Source organism: Episyrphus balteatus, chromosome 3, assembly GCF_945859705.1.
Source record: "Episyrphus balteatus chromosome 3, idEpiBalt1.1, whole genome shotgun sequence".
Lineage (NCBI taxonomy): Eukaryota > Metazoa > Arthropoda > Insecta > Diptera > Syrphidae > Episyrphus > Episyrphus balteatus.
The window spans coordinates 120,968,519-120,985,462 of record NC_079136.1 but is presented as its reverse complement, the minus strand read 5'-3'; the positions used below and the strand labels follow the sequence as shown (position 1 = coordinate 120,985,462).

The 16,944-nt window shown below is 26.6% G+C and overlaps 1 protein-coding gene across 2 annotated transcripts in view; it reads right to left on the bottom strand.

Annotated features, from left to right (window-relative positions):
* LOC129913909 (gamma-aminobutyric acid type B receptor subunit 1) overlaps positions 1–16,944 on the bottom strand; it is a 261,724-nt gene that overhangs the window by 156,773 nt on the left and 88,007 nt on the right. The gene's annotated exons all lie outside the window — the stretch shown is intronic.

Here is a 16,944-nt window from a genome sequence, read left to right as displayed (position 1 = left end):
TTTTTTTTCAAAAATGTAAAAATGTACAGGATACTATGACAGTCATTGAAACCCGTAACGATTTGCAGTATGTCTTATATCTGGTATGTATTAGGTATATTTCTTAATTGAAAAATAATGCTACCTATGGAGCCATACACCTTAGTTATATATATAAAAAAAAAGTACGTATACGCCCCAGTGACCAAAAACATTTTTTTTTTTAATTCGTATTTTTTGCACTCAACAAATTATTTTCAATAAAATGAAGTAAAAAATATGAAACAAAATGAAAATTTATTAAATTTCAACCCCTTTCAAGCACCACTGTTATTAGGACAATGCACGCTCCACTCCAAACAATACAAAATAAAAATAAAAAAAAAAAAAATAAAATAAACTTTGCGCGTGTATGCACGTGCACTCTTCCATGACTAACACACATGTTGTTGTTGTTGTTTTGCTTGTTCACTTGCATTATTGCATGCCAACTAACAATATCCTCCTCATTTAGTAAGTCCTTCATTGAAACCATTAAAATGAACAAGCCTTCATCTAAATAGAAAATACAAATTACAAAAAAAAAAAAAATAGAAAATATTATTGGGAGTAGAATATTATTTTTATATATTCTTTTTCCAGATGTATACGAAAATGTGTGTCATATTCCTATATTTTTTTTTTTTTGTGTGTAATAGTGATTCTGAGTGTTACACCTAAATTAGACAAATGCAAAAGAAGACATCGGCCATAAGTCTCTCTCTATACACATATAGTGTGTGTGTATGTGAGCTAAAAGAATGATGAATGTGGGTGGTTGTTGGGTGAGAAATGGAAAAAATAAGGATACACGCATTCCATACTCTTCGACATAACTTTATAGCACTTTGACAATAAAATGCTTTCAATAAAACTTTTTTGCTATTTTTGTTGTTGTTGTTGCCTTCTACAAGGACACTCATATAATATTATGGTTGTACGAACATCCTTTGAAGCATGGACTATTTTTTTTTTTTATTCAGAAAACGAGAACGTATGATTGTGATCATGCAAGCGTGCATGCATGACAAAGTAATAAGCGTATTACAAACTTTCACACAAAAAACACACAAACACACACAAACTTATGTGGAAGGATTTTTTTTTTTTTTTTTTCTCGTTTTATAAGGCAATCAACAATTATTCAGGACAACCACAATCCACTCCTCTACTAATTTGACTTTAATCCTTTGAAAAAGTTGAGATTTTTTTGCTTACTGTTACACATTGAGATGACAATTTTTTGAGGACACATGTTATTTTGATAGAAAAGGACATTTTAATGCCAAAAGGATATATTGTTTGGACTTTTGGAAAATTCAGCTTAAAATGAAATAGAAGAATTTGTGGGCTCATGGGTGAATAAAAATAAAATAAAATAAAATAAAATAAAATAAAATAAAATAAAATAAAATAAAATAAAATAAAATAAAATAAAATAAAATAAAATAAAATAAAATAAAATAAAATAAAATAAAATAAAATAAAATAAAATAAAATAAAATAAAATAAAATAAAATAAAATAAAATAAAATAAAATAAAATAAAATAAAATAAAATAAAATAAAATAAAATAAAATAAAATAAAATAAAATAAAATAAAATAAAATAAAATAAAATAAAATTAAATTAAATAAAATTAAATAAAATTAAATAAAATTAAATAAAATTAAATAAAATTATATAAAATTAAATAAAATTAAATAAAAAAAGATTAATAGAAAAGAATAGAACATAAAAGAAAAAAAAAAGGAAAAAAAACAGTTACAAGAACTACCTATATATCTTTGAATTTTTTTATTAGAAAAATCAACTTCCTTAAAACCCATGTAAGCTTGTTTTTTTTTTCGTTTTAGTTGGATAGATAAAAACAACTTTGACGATCATAACTCCTTCTATAATGTCATTTAAAAACACCCATAAAACTTTTAATCTTATTTACAAAAGTGAAACTTTGATAATAAAAAATCAAAAATCCTTCAAGAAAAGAAAAAAAAAAACAAAAATCCTTCCAAAAATATTTAACAGACAATTTTTATCTCATTCTTCCATTTTCAGGTAAATGTCATGACATTAAGACCAACAACAGAAACGAAAAAATAAAAACAACAAACACATACACACATTGAATACTTGAAAAGTTATAGAGTGTTAAACTTTAGATATATTATAAGGACACGAAAACAGAGATGAACATAAATCCCATAATTGAACAGTTTTAGTGTGCGGAGGAGAAGTTGTTTTCCCAACCAACCAAAAAGTATATTTTATCTTAAAGACGAGAAACAACGGTAAATCTTATTCTAAAAGTTACTCAAGATGAAAAAGTAATTTAAGGTTTTATTGGTAAGTGTTTGTTGGTAGGTGTAGATGTGTGTGTGTGTTCATTTTGTGTTCATGATTTCCTTTTCTTGTTTCCTGTGTTACTTTTTTTTTTTTGTTAATCCATCGTCTATCTATCTCTTGTATATCTTTCTATCTATATGATTTGATATTATACAGTTTTTTGATTGCTTGTCAAGAGAGATATTGTTTCCATATCCTTGACAAATTTTGTGAAATTCAAGACGACCGAAAAAGAAGACGACGACGAGTTTTGATTTTTGTTATGAAATTTAATTTAAAGTTATTCCAGCGTAACATTATCTTCTTTTTGATAAATAGATAAATCTAAACAAAATCTATATCATATATACTTTTATATATTTATAGGGATTTAATAAAAGATATATGAAATATTTTCTATTCATGAAAAAGGACTCTAAAAAGAATAAACTTACTGAGAAGAAGAATACAAAAGAATTTCATTTCATTCAAAAACTGAGAATGTGAAATTATTGCCAATTGCAAAACAGTCACAGGACAATGAACGCAATATCTTGTCGATTTTTCTTTACTTTTTTTTTAAGGATAGTGCAGTTTTCTATATGAATGTGAAATTTGTAAAAGTAACAAAAAAAAATAAAATAGATGAATAGTTGAGAGGATAATAGAAAATAATAGGTATTTGAATCAAACATGCACAGGAAGGACTTTAACTGTAAACCATTTCAACTTGTGATATAAATATGTGTTTTCAATGAATTTTTAATACTTTATCAGTAATATTTTTTTTGAAAATTTAATGAATATTTTTAAAGTGTTCCTTTCAAGTTTTTTTTTTTTTTTTGAAAAATTTGCATTATATAGAGGTGAAAATTTATTCAAGTTTTATTGAAAAAAAAAAAAAAAATAAATAAATAAGAACTTACTTGCATTTGAAAAAATTAATTCATTAAATGTTGTTACATACCTGAAAATAAAATAAATCATTCATTATTTAAATTTAGAAATAATTTGTTGTATAAATTTAAGAGTATATAATTTTAGTTCTTGCCAATTTTAAAATCCTGCATTACTCTTAATGTCAGAAAAAATACTTTACAGAAAAATTTCATAAAAGAAATTTATTTTTTTTATTTCGGTATGGCTCTTTCATTCATGTCCACTTTTGCTTTATAATTCTAAATGTATTTTAATGTCATAAATTCAAACATTTTTATCAATAGAAATGTATAAAAAATTAAAAAACATTAAATTTTTTTTTTATTTTTTTTTTTTTTTTTTTTTTGAAGCAAAATTTTTTTTTTCTAAGGGCTCACTAAATTCAGTAAAACAAATGTTCTTGAAATCTCATTTTTCGCTAGCTCATCTTTTTTTATCTTAGAATATGTTTGGATTCATATCTTTCTCATAAAAATCAATTTTTAAATTTTTAGATACAAAATTTTAAATAAAAAATAAACCAATCCAACACTTAAAAAAAAAATTCGAAAAAAATCTTTTTTATACAGAAATCAAATAGCATAATTTCTTTTGGGAGTTTAAATAATAATTCAAAAATGTGCTTTTGTAATTGTATATTTCTTTTAGCATGTGAAGTCTTAAACCGAAAAGTCACCTTGAAAATTACTTAAAACTATATATTAAAACCATTTTTAATTTAACTAATTTTCCATATAATTGGATTTATACAGGGTGTCCCAAAAGTAATGGTTCAAACGAAATATGCTGATAGGCCAACTTTAGGGCTCTCAGAATTTGGTAACTTGTTCATCCCAAATCTTTACGGTTTTCGATTTAATGCAGTTTTTGTGAAATTTCGATAAATCCCGACTTTGCAACAGTATTTTGCTTCCTCCGCTCATAATTGATTTTTGTTTTTTACAATTCTTTCACTAAAACATTACCTAATAATAAGATATAATTAATTAATCAAAATATTTTTTATTTCATTCGCCATTTTGCTGCAAATGAATTAACAGTTCCATGTTTTATGAAAACTCAATTTCTCACTTTTATTTCAGAGCAACACCCTGAAAAAAATTTGTATGGTGTGACCCTGGTTTATTATTTTGAAAAATTGGCGTGTTATTGCAGTTTTCAAAAATGTATAAAAGTTTCCAAAGTTAAAGTTAGAACTTAAGATATAACAATTTAAAAGCAACAAAACAGGGTCTTTCAGAGAAAAATAACAAAGAAAAATAAACAAATTTTGTCGACTGTTGTTTGTTTATTTCTTTTTGAATAAAAGCCTCGATTTTTGTTTGTTATTTTGCTCTGAAAACCTCTGTTTTTTTGCATTCAAATTGTAATATCTTTCGTTCTAATTTCATCTTTGGAAACTTTTATACATTTTTGAAATCTGCAATAACACGGCAAGTTTTCAAAATAATAAACCAGGGTCACACCATACAAATTTTTTTCAGGTTGTTGCTCTGAAATAAAAGTGAGAAATTGAATTTTCATAAAACATGGAACTGTTAATTCATTTGCAGCAAAATGGCGAATGAAATAAAAAATATTTTGATTAATTAATTATATCTTATTATTAGGTAATGTTTTAGTGAAAGAATTGTAAAAAACAAAAATCAATTATGAGCGGAGGAAGCAAAATACTGTTGCAAAGTCGGGATTTATCGAAATTTCACAAAAACTGCATTAAATCGAAAACCGTAAGAATTAGGGATGAACAAGTTACCAAATTCTGGGAGCCCTAAAGTTGGCCTATCAGCATATTTCGTTTGATCCATTACTTTTGGGACACCCTGTATAAAAAAAAAAAAGCCAATAGCCTTCGATAGTAGATATTAATGTCTTCATAAGCTCTTAAATAATTTAAATCAACCGTAAAAAAAATATGAAATTAAATTTGAATAGAAACGACATATTGAAGCTGATAACCCACATATAAAAGATGCTTCGATATTATATCTAAGGAACGATATATTAAACCTTTGTTATTTTATAGCTTACAGAATTTTTGATCCCTAGAGAAGCTTCATAAAAAAAAAGTTGCATTATTTTGTTTGCTTGCCTTTTCTTCACCTATACACCTTGATATATACATATTTTTTAATACCATATTAAAGTATAAAAAGGACATTTTTAAGGAGTAATAATGTTTGTTTTTTTATTATCAACACTCTGAAACTCTGAGATCAGAGTTATCAGAGTGGGTATATGGAGAGTCATAAAGAATATAATATAAGTCGTAAATTTTCAAGGAGCTTAAATTCTATTTATAAAATCAAATTATTACAGTGTTGTTTTGAAAAGAAAATTTATAGTATAGATATGGGCATAAAGACATCATAAAAAGGATTGATGTGTGAGTAAGAAGTGTTGACCAATGAATAAGTTATAATATATGGGCACATTGTTGAATATGAAGCAATCTGCTTTGAATGACCTTTGGGATCGATATAAAATTTTATATTATTTACAGAGAGATGGAGATGAATCAATAGATATGGCACCTTTTTTGCAACATTTTGATCATAACATTTTTTTTTTTTTATCTTTAATTGATGAAAGTTGGATTGATATGGAAACATTTTCCCTTTAAGCATAAAGAAAACAACGCACCAAATAAAATTTTTAGCAACATGTTGCCAACTGGGAGTCTTTTAAACTATTAAGATTGACATTTAAACACATTATGGCAAAACAAAAAGTTGTTGGCAACATGTTTCCAAAGAAATTTCAAGCTACATGTTGCAAACTGATTGTCTATAAGACAATTTCCTGCATCTTTTCTCACAAAATGTTGTAAGAAGCTAATTCAGTACCAAACTCCTTTATTTTTAGATGTCACTCAAATGTTGACAAAAGTTGCTGGCAACATGTTGCAAAACCATAGATCTGCAATCTTACTAAAAGCCCTTAAATTCAAATAACTAACAAAAAACAATAATCCCTTTTTTTTTAAAGAAAATAAAAAAAATATCTTTTATGTCCTTACAAATCTAACAGGACACAAGTAAAACATAAAATTAGATACCTCCTACAATAGTCATTAGCTTAAATATCACCATCATGCATCCATAATTATTATTATTATCCTTGGCGACGTTATGCCATATCCTATCCAATCCATCCTTTGCCATTGGTGGCGGCAGTGATGCTGTCTACACAGCATCAAAGTATAGCTTAGCTTTCTCTGTGCTGCCGCCATCTTTGTTTACATTTAACAACCAAATAACAAACCGGAAACATCAACATACCTCCATTATGTCTATTCTATTGCTGGCTTGTGTGTGTCTATCTGTCGTGTGTTGTGTTGCAATTCCTTGACGATGTCGAACAATCTTCTTGTATTTTTTTTTTGTATTCGTCCAGTATAGTGATGGTGAGATTGTGTATCTCTCTGTCATGAGTTTTCTGTGTTTGGTTGCGAGTTTAACGAACCCATTAAAATAAATTCACATCACATACATTATTACACCACCTATAAGCAACTGAGTGCATAACATATTTTTTTTTTTTTTTCTTAAAGAAAAAAGAAAAAAAAAATTGAAAAACACACACAAAAAAAATCCTGGTACAGACGATGAATATAACACAAACAGAAAAAGAGTTTTCAGAATTTTTTTTTTTGTTTTGTTTCTCCCCCGTTTTCGTTTGGAAAAACAATCTTAAAAATGTAGATTGTTCATATCCATCTGTGTACATAAATTTATGTATGAATAAATGTATACTTTGGTTTGGTTAGACAATAAAAATTTTCATAATTGCAAAGTTAAAATAAAACACAAACAGATTAAAAAGAAGAGAAATAATACATACAACAAAAAAAAAAGAACCAAAACAACAAACAAAAAATCATAAAATCATAAAAAGAAAATCAAAATTGTAAATGAATTATGGTGGAAGTACTCCTGTACGTAGTGAATACAGTCACCGCCAATTAATTGATATCAATTTTTGTAAAAAGTAATATAAAAATAATAATAAATAGTGGAGTAACTAAAGCTCAAAAATTGGCAATATTAGGGAACCCGGCCGAACAGCTTAGATTTTGATGATCTTTTTTTTCAAACGTCGGTAATTAAAAATACTTTAAAGTCTATAGATTAAAAAAACCCGGTGTTGCCGTGTTGATTTTTTAAATTTAATTGAAGATTTTGTGAACAAAAACAAATTTTTTTCAAAAATTTTTCTTAAATTTCATAAATTAATTGATGCCAAAAGATTGTCTAGGAAATTCAAGGAAAAAAAATATATGGGAGTGAGGGACAATCTTCCATAGTTCAAGCGATAGATGCAATTTTCTTATTAATTGACTTCAAACACAAAAAAAAATATTTGAACACAACGGCAACACCTACAATATTCAAATATACATTTTTTAAAAGCTAGAAGCTTAGTCATATATGTAAAATTAAAATTAAGTTAATTGAATGAACGGCTTTTGAAAGAATGGTAATTGAACTCAGATTTTTGAAAAAAAAAAATTATTGAAAAAATTTTAACATGTCGTTTTTTAAACTTGGTCGTAATATAAAATGCATTTATTTTCAAATTTTTTTGGCCGCATTTATTATGATTTCAAATTATAAAAGGAAATGTCAATATGTATTACGGTTTATGAAAAAAATTAAAAAGTATTTTATTTTCGAAGAACTTTTTTTAATAAAAGTTTTGAAAAAAAATGTAACTTATTTTTTTTTTTAAGTTCAACATCTAAACATAAAATTATTTTTTATTCATTTAATAACCCTTACTGTTGAAAGTTAAATAGCAAAAATTTAAAGTTCCTATTTACCACAGTCTTTGAGAAAATTAATTATTTAAATGCAAAAATTCAGTTTTAATAAAAAAATACCATTGAAATTGAAGTAATTTTTTTTTTTTTTTTTTTTTTTCAAAAGTGTGATATATTTTACCTTTTTTGCTTCGAAATTCAACTGATAATATTTTTTTTAAATAAATTCATATTTTATTAGAAAAAATTTGGAAAAAAGTCATTTTAAATTTTTCTAATAACATTTTTTTTTTTTTATTCTGAGTTTGAGGACCATTTTTTCAAAAAGTCTTGATTAAATGTAGTCGATTTAAATTTAAGAGATAAGAATGAGCTTCTGGCTTTTTAAAAATGTATTTTAAAATATTGTAGGTGTTGCCGTTGTTTTCAAACAAAATTTTTTGTGTTTGAGGTCAGAATGTTAGAAATTTGCATTTATCGCTTAAACGATGGAAGATTGTCCCTTACTGCCTTTTATATATTTTCCTTAAATTACCTAGAGAATCTTTTGCTATCATTTGTTTTATGAAATTTAAACAAAAAAAATGGTTTTGTTAAAAAAAAATTTAATTTTAATTTAAAAAAACAATACGGCAACACCGGCAATTTTTAATCTATAGACTTTAAAGTATTGTTAATTACCTACGTTTGAAAAAAAAAATCGTCAAAATCAGAGCTGTTCGGCCGGGTTCCCTAATAATTTGCTATAATTACTCTACTAAAAATATATAATAATAAATATATAAATCGCGATTTAAAAACATGGTTTGATCGTATAGGTAAGGCTGGAAAATTTGCGATTTGTATTTATTTTTTCAATTTTGAACCATAGGTAACAAAAATTTTTTTTTTAAATTTGATAAGACCACCCTAACCATTTAGGTGTATGAAAAATACATTTCTCAGGCTATTTCTCAGACCTATCCGATATGAAAACAAAATTTGATGAAAATCATTCCAAAAAAATAAAAACTAATTTCGGGTTGGACCACCCTTATTACAGTAGAGTTAAATTCGAGTTAGAAGAATTAATATAATGTATTTCTTCAAATGTTTTTGTTGCAAATGTTGGAAAAATTCGATTCATTGGGAAATTCGACTTGAAGGAAGTTTGACTAATAAAGAGTCTAATGTTTTTAAGGGTACATATGTAAAATACATTTTGGCCGATTTTCAGACCTACCCGATGCACATAGGGGTATTTGCCAGTTTTACGCGGACAAAATTATTTTTCCGGTTTTACTTCATCGACAAGGTAAAAACTTGTATTAAGTACCTGAATTAAGTATTTTAACTGTGGATTTCAATAAAAACATTTTTCTTCCAAAACCAATTTTTGATTAAACAAAAAAGTGTCAAGAATGGACCCAAATGGTCTATTAAAACGCTTATAAATGGAGTTTTATTAATGGTATCGACAAGATAAAGGTCTTAAAATTTAGGAAAAATTATAAGGAATCAGGTTCTGTAATTCAAGAAGTTGAATCTTAAAAAAAAAACTAAATATGGATGCATGAAAAAAAGGTTAGAGTTTTAAAAAGCCTAAAACGTTTAAAAGGAGAAAATGTGTCGAAGTTGCACTTAGTTGCAATTTTTGTTTGCAGATTCAATTAGATACGAGTTTAACCTTTAGAAAACATTAAATTTTATGACACAATAATGTGAAATAGTATAACTTTTCACAGAAAGAAAACTATTTTTACGTTTAATTTATACTAAAATTTAACTTATCACTTTTTTATTTATAAAGTAATATAACATTAAGATACAGCATCTAGTAGACAGTTTCGTATCTCTATATCAATATTCCATAAAAACATTTTTCTATAGCCACTTAAAAAAAAAGTACTTACATAAGCACTGTCGCTAAAAATAAATATTTTTTCCTTTATGCTGAAAACTTTGAACTCTAGACCACTGCTGTTAATCATCTGGAGTGATAATTAATTTTTAAACTATAAGAAAATGCTAAGCAAGTTATCTACTTTTAGAAGGATGTTAATTTTTACGTTTGGATCAGTTTAATATTTTGTCTTTTGTCCGCCTAAATTTATTAAATGCCCCTATGTGCGATGTGCAAACAAAATTTCATAAAAATCGTAAAAAAAAAAATGATTGCACCACCCTAACCATTTAGGAGTATGAAAAATAGATCTAACTTGATTCATAGGCCTACACAAAAATTCATACAAATCGTTCCAAAAACAAAAAAAAAATAGATACATTTTTGGGTGGACCACCCTAACCATTTATATATATGAAAAATAAATGCTTGCCGATTCTAAGACCTGCCTAATATGCACAAAAATTTTAATAAAAATCGGTTCAGTTGTTTCGGAGAAGTTTGGTAACAAGCGAGAATTTTATGTTTTGCAAAGAATTTTTTGTTATTCATCATAAATAAAATAAAGGTTTTAATTTTGGAAAGTGCGCTACATTTAACTCTACCCGGGAGCGTCAGAAGTTCTTAAACTGGCACTGTCCCCAGTTCATAATCTCCAGTGTTTTAGGTAGAAAAAATATTTTTGAAACACAGTACCTATGTGAGTCAATTAATTGGCTCAGATTGTATACATTTACTGTGTTTTTTTCTCATATCTGCAAGATGCTGTAATTTTTATTTTTATTTTATTTTCTCTTTCAAATGCAGAAAATGATTTGCCGGAAGCAATTTTATTCTTCCTTGGCAGAGATTTTCAAATGTGTACATAACAAAAGACGAAAAGATATAAAATGCCAATGTTATTCAATCACATTAAGATGGCAAAAAGATTGAAGATATTTTTGAAATGTTTCAGAGCAGACAAGACAAAATTAACAAAAATAAAGACATTTTGAAAGAGGTGCAATAGATAATGTTTACGTTTATGCATTAATTTTATTTAAGCCTTTAAATACAATTATTGGTATCAATTTTTTAAATGATCTAAATACAATATTTTCAACGTAAATTCTAAAAATTATGATTATTTGATGAATTTATTTGAAGATATTATTTAAGTGTTTAATTTTGTTATTTAGTTTTATAAGGAAGATCCAGCTAAAAAAAAAAATAAATAATAATTTCAAAAATAATAATAACTGACAACTGACGACGACTCCATTAACAACTTAAAACAATAAATCTAGGAAAAAAAATATTCTTCAAAACCTCTCTCTCCACCTTAAAAAAAAAAAAAAAAACTCTTTCAAATTTATCATAAAACAAAAAGCTAACTTAAAAAATGGCAAAAGGGAGTATCAACTTATTTTATTGTGTTTGTGTTTCACAAAAAGTCAACACGCATAAATCACAGAAGAATAAAAGAAACCAAAAATGTCCTTTAAGAAATGATAACCTCTTAAAAAAGTGTTCCTTTTGTAGGAGAAACTCCTAGGTACTTTACATTTCCAACTGTCTAAAAAAAAAAGTTATTATTATTATCTTTTCCTCTCGTAGTAAAGAAATCTTTCCTGTCTAAGAAAATTTGAAATAATTACTTTTAATGGCCAAAAACGTAAAAAAAAAAAACACAAGCAATACAAAAAATAGACAAACCTTGAGGGGAGGGTTGCCATAGCATAATGTTAAATGGACTTTTGGGTAATATCAAAAAGAATTATATGTCTTCCTTATGTCTTTTCTGATTCTTGAACAGACGAACAAAAAAAAAAAAAAAAACACCAAAACATAACCATTTGAAGATTTATGAGAATTTTTAATAATTCGATGACAAAAAAACACATAAACCATATTGTGCCAGGATCTCAACATATAAACACAAACAACAATCAATTGTGAAAATGTTTTTATTTATTTTTGTGTGTATTTTTGTTGTTGTTTGTGTTTTTTATGGATTTTTTGTTTTGTTCATATGACAAAAATCAATTTTCTTCCTTTTTCCTAAATGTCCTTTTACTAACTTGCTCTAAAGGGCCAGTAGTGGCTTTGTCAAAAATGAGGATTAATTTTTAACTTTTTTGAAAAAAAAAAAAATTGAAATCGATAAAAAATTTTTTTTTTTTAAATTAAATTTACCAACTTTGGCTCAAAGTAACTTATTTTACACTTTGCTTCTAACGTCCTTTTAACAACTCCAAAAATTTAGATTATTTCGATAGATAAACAAGCACATTCAAAGATTTCATCAAAATAGTTTAAGTAGTTCCCAAGATACATTACATCAAAAAACCTCAATTATTCTCTCCCTTTTCCACTCTCTCATTCCGAAACATTAAATAAACTACCCTACCATTAACTTATGTTTATTTACTGTTTTTAAAGATTAAGCAATTTTGCAGAAAATTTATTTTCTATGCTGCATGTCCTTTATATTATATTGTAACTCTCCTTCATTCGTCATGATTTAATAGCCTTGGATTTATGGCAAACGATGTTTTCTGATGTCAAAGGAATTTATTCATTTCACTGTAGTTGTCTTTGTCTAGTTGTGTGGTTTATGAAGAGACTTAGAAATTGTAAGTCTCTTATTCGATTTCTAAATTTCTCTATCTTTGGTCATGATGGTATTTTTTTTTTTGCTTTTATATCTTATATAGAGATAAAATTTATTTATTAGAATCAGTTTATCAAAGAAAAAAAAAAAAAAAGGGAATAGAAAAGTGAAAAGATTGTGCTGGTGTAAATAAATTTTCCGAAAGCTTTGTCGAAAATAAAAATTGTCTGGATTTCCGTTAGGTTGTCTTATACTCTTTTTTTATTTTTTTTGTAGTAGATCGATGAAAATAATACCATTGTGAAGCCAAAATCTATTGATTCTTTGTAAGGGTATTACACATGAATGTGAAACACAATGATGTGAGAGAAAATTGCAAGGATTTTCTGCAAGGATTTAAATAGAAAAAAAAAAATAATAATAAATGCAAGAAAATGAAAGAGGATTTGATTTTGTATGTGTGTAAATTGATATTAAATTGGAAAGAGCTTTGTTCAATTTGTAAGTCAATGATTTGAAATTTCATAGCCAGATGGAATACTTGATTTCTAAACATCCTTTATACCTATTTTTAATTTTTTCAAGTTTTTCATTTTCTTATAAAAGTTTACTAAACTTTTTCCGAAAAATGTAATACAAACATTTTTTTTGTAATAACACGTGTTTATATATAAATTTGTAAATAATTTTTAACTTCACAAGTAGATAAAGTTAATATGAGTACATAATGTAATTATGACGATATCAATCATCGCGTAAGCGTAGGGTGGATGAAGTGGCGGGAAAATTCTGCTATCTTCTGTGATCGAAAAATGCCCCCTAAGCTGAAAGGAAGGCTCTACACCGCAGTTGTGCGTCCAGCACTCACATACGGTTCACAATGTTGGACAATGTACAAAAAGTATGAGAGTAAGTTAACGGCAGCTGAGATGAAGATGCTTCGCATGACAGCAGGAGTAACAAAGCTTGATAGAATTAGAAGTACGAAGATCCGAGGAAGCCTTCATGTTAAAAATACCATCTCCCAAAAAATTGAACACGACCGACTCAGTTGGTATTGCCATGTTCAAAGGAGAGATCCTGAGAACCCCGTCAAAAAAGCAATATCATATAACGTTCCAACACGAAATAAAAAGAAAGGTAGGCCTAAAAACTCCTGGTACAAGCAAATGCAAAAACACCAGCATTCAGTTGGCCTCAGAAACGGAACAATACAAAACCGGGAGGCTTGCCGCCGATTTCTGAGGTCAACCCGGCGAACCCCACAGGCGGATCACTAGTGTGAAGCAGTAACGTGGGAAGGTTATGATCCCCTCGACATCGAGATCATAACAGCGCCGAGAAAAAAAGGAAGAAGAAGAATGTAATTATGTATTTATTTGAAAACATAGTCAAGTTTAAATGAAAACACGTTCTTAAAGTAATCATTTTTTTTTAACAAGAAAGTTGAATACTGAAAACGTACAAATTTTTCAATAAAACGCAACGTAAAATGTAAAGAAAATAACCATAAATATAGTAACGAAAAAAAAAAATTTCAATCAATTAGGTTAAAAAAAAAAAATCATGTGTGCAATTCACGCGTGGTTGAAGTGAAACTTTAAAAATCATTTTAAAAAAATCGAAAAAATATAACTTTTTTTTATTCCATAACTTTTTTTATATGACAACCTACAATTAATTTTATACCATCTGAAAGCTTATTGTTTCAGCTCAAAATATTTATAACGACCATGTCTATACAACATCTACAAAAAGAGCTAGAATTTTTTTTAACCCAATTAGTTTTCATAAAAAAAGCAAAACAATCAATCTCTTTTCTCTTCTAACGCCATTAAATCCATTTTTTAAAAGACAACCTATACCAAATTTTATATCATTATTATTTCACCTTTTATATGACGCTTCAATCATATTTCTACCATGCCAACAAAAAAAGTAAGAATATTTTAAAGCCAACCATGTCGAAATTTCAAACTGAGATTACGGTACTTCCTCTACTGCATGTGTTTTGAGGTATTTTTCAAATTTTTCAATTAAAGATTATATAACTTGTAGATCACGTACCGTTATGTGTGATATATTAGATGAAAGGTAATATTATCAGCATGCGTATTAAAGTTAAATACATTTGTTATGTGCTCTAGATCAAAAGATATAACGTGTTTAGAAAAAGAACATCTTTTTACCGTTATCTCAGAATTTTGAATATGAAATTAATTTGAAATTTTGCACATACATAATTTATTTAATTACCTATCTACCTACTGTATAAATTTCATTCATCTATCTACAAAAACAAAAAAAGTTATGATCAATAGATTTTTCTTGTCGCTTTTTCGTTTCATCTTGTTTCAAATCACTACGATACTAAAGAAGTTTTTACTTCAAAAAAAAAAAAAAAAAAAAACCAAATAGAAAATTCATTTTTTTTTTTATTTTTAATTAGAAAAGGAAAAAAATCCCAACGAATTAATTTATTTTTTCCTTTATTAATTTGTTATATAGAAATTATTATGTCATGAAAAAAAAAGATAGAATAACATTGATAAAGTTGATGGTTAGTTATATAGCTTTCTTCTAAGGTATCTACAAATATTTTTAATTTCTTTCAGAAATATGCACACAATTTAAATAGAACAATCTTATTCGTTATAACCGACAACTCCATAAAATAAGTCCGCAACATTCAATGAAAAAATCATACAAATTGTAATTAAAAAATATTTTCTCATCTAAAGAATTTTTGTATATACAAAAAAAAATAAGTAAAAAAAAGAAAATCGCACAAATTCTTTATGAACGAAAACCAAAGAAGCAAACTTTCTGATGTTGGTTTTCTTGTATTCTTTATTTTAAAAATATCTATCTACTTATATTTGTTTATCCTACCTGAAGAGATGAATTATAATCATAGTTTGGTTGGATCTTTATGCTTAAAAATGGAAAACTTAAATTTGTCCATGAATTCTATAAAGCATACAAAAAAAAACCTACATTTCAACTTCGGTAAAGCTTCGGAAAGCTTTCGCAGCTATAACTTTGTTTGATAACATTTTTATTGTAAGATCTTAAAGAGGCTTAAAATTGATTAAACAAAGTTTTGAAAATTAAAAAAAAATAAGTACAATTGTCTTTTGTCAATTACTTTGAACTTTCTGATCCTTGCTATTTATATAACTTCTATAAGCTCACTTACCGAAGTCATATCCAAGTTGACTAAGAGTTCATTTTCGATAGTAGAACCTTTAGCGCAAGTTAAGAAAAAAATGAAGATTGAAAAAGTAGAAACAACAAATTATTTACCTCGAGGCAAAAAAAAAGAGAAGAGAAATCAACTCCACCCTGGTAGGGAAATATCCCAGAGGCAACAACTAAAATTGTTATTGCTCCACGGGGGAGGAAGTAGCGAGGGGGCTACTAGTAGGATTGGTATCATGGTTTCATTCTTTTTTCATAACGAAAACCCCAAAAGGCCAAAAAGAACATTGTCTTTCATTTTTATTACTAGAAAATTTGTGTTTTTTTTTTCTTTGTCTGTTATGGTCGAAAAGACAATACCATTTTTATTTACCCAACACACACAAAAAAAAAAGGTAGTTATGATTTTGTTTTTTGTTAGCTTATATTATTTGAGGTGGACAATTTATGTATTATTATTGTGAAGATGGGAATTAAGGTACCTACTTAGCTGTTATTTTTTTATTTTTTTTTGTTGTATTTTTATTTTCTGGGATTGAAATTGGTTTATTCTGGAAATCACTGTGTTTGTACTTATAGGTACCTTATAAATGTATAAAATACGCATCTTTTATTCCTATTGGCTGGTGAGTCCCGTATTGTGTTGTAAAAAAGAATTTCCAACAAAGGATTTTCTCAGGATGAAAACTTGTTTTTTTTTTATGTCTACAATCAAGACACAAAAAGAAAATGTGAAATAAAATGGAGGGCTTATTTGCTAGGGATACCTTAGTTATATAAGAAAAAAAAATATTATATTGTTGTTTAAGGATCAAATTATGGAAAATGAGAGTTAGGTATATTGAGTAGGGTAGGGCAGGTATTAGTTAAAGAAAATCCTAGAGATTTTCATTTCATTTATTTACTTACGAGTAGGTATTGTATATTTTTTTTTTTTTTGTATTTCGATGGGGACTTATATTAAAAGATTAATATTTTAGAAAATTAACTGAAAACCTGTCAAAAATAAATATTATTGTTTTTTCTTTTTTTTGTATCTTCCTGTGAAAATAAGCAATTATAGAATACTTACAAAGATTCGTCCTGTATAATAAAGTAGATACTATATTAACTACTATATTTAACTTCGGTAAAGCTTCGGTAAGTTTTTTCAGAACGGAAACTTTAAAACGCTTTAAAACTTTAAAATTCTTACAATATTCTAAAAGTTCTTTAAAAGGCTTT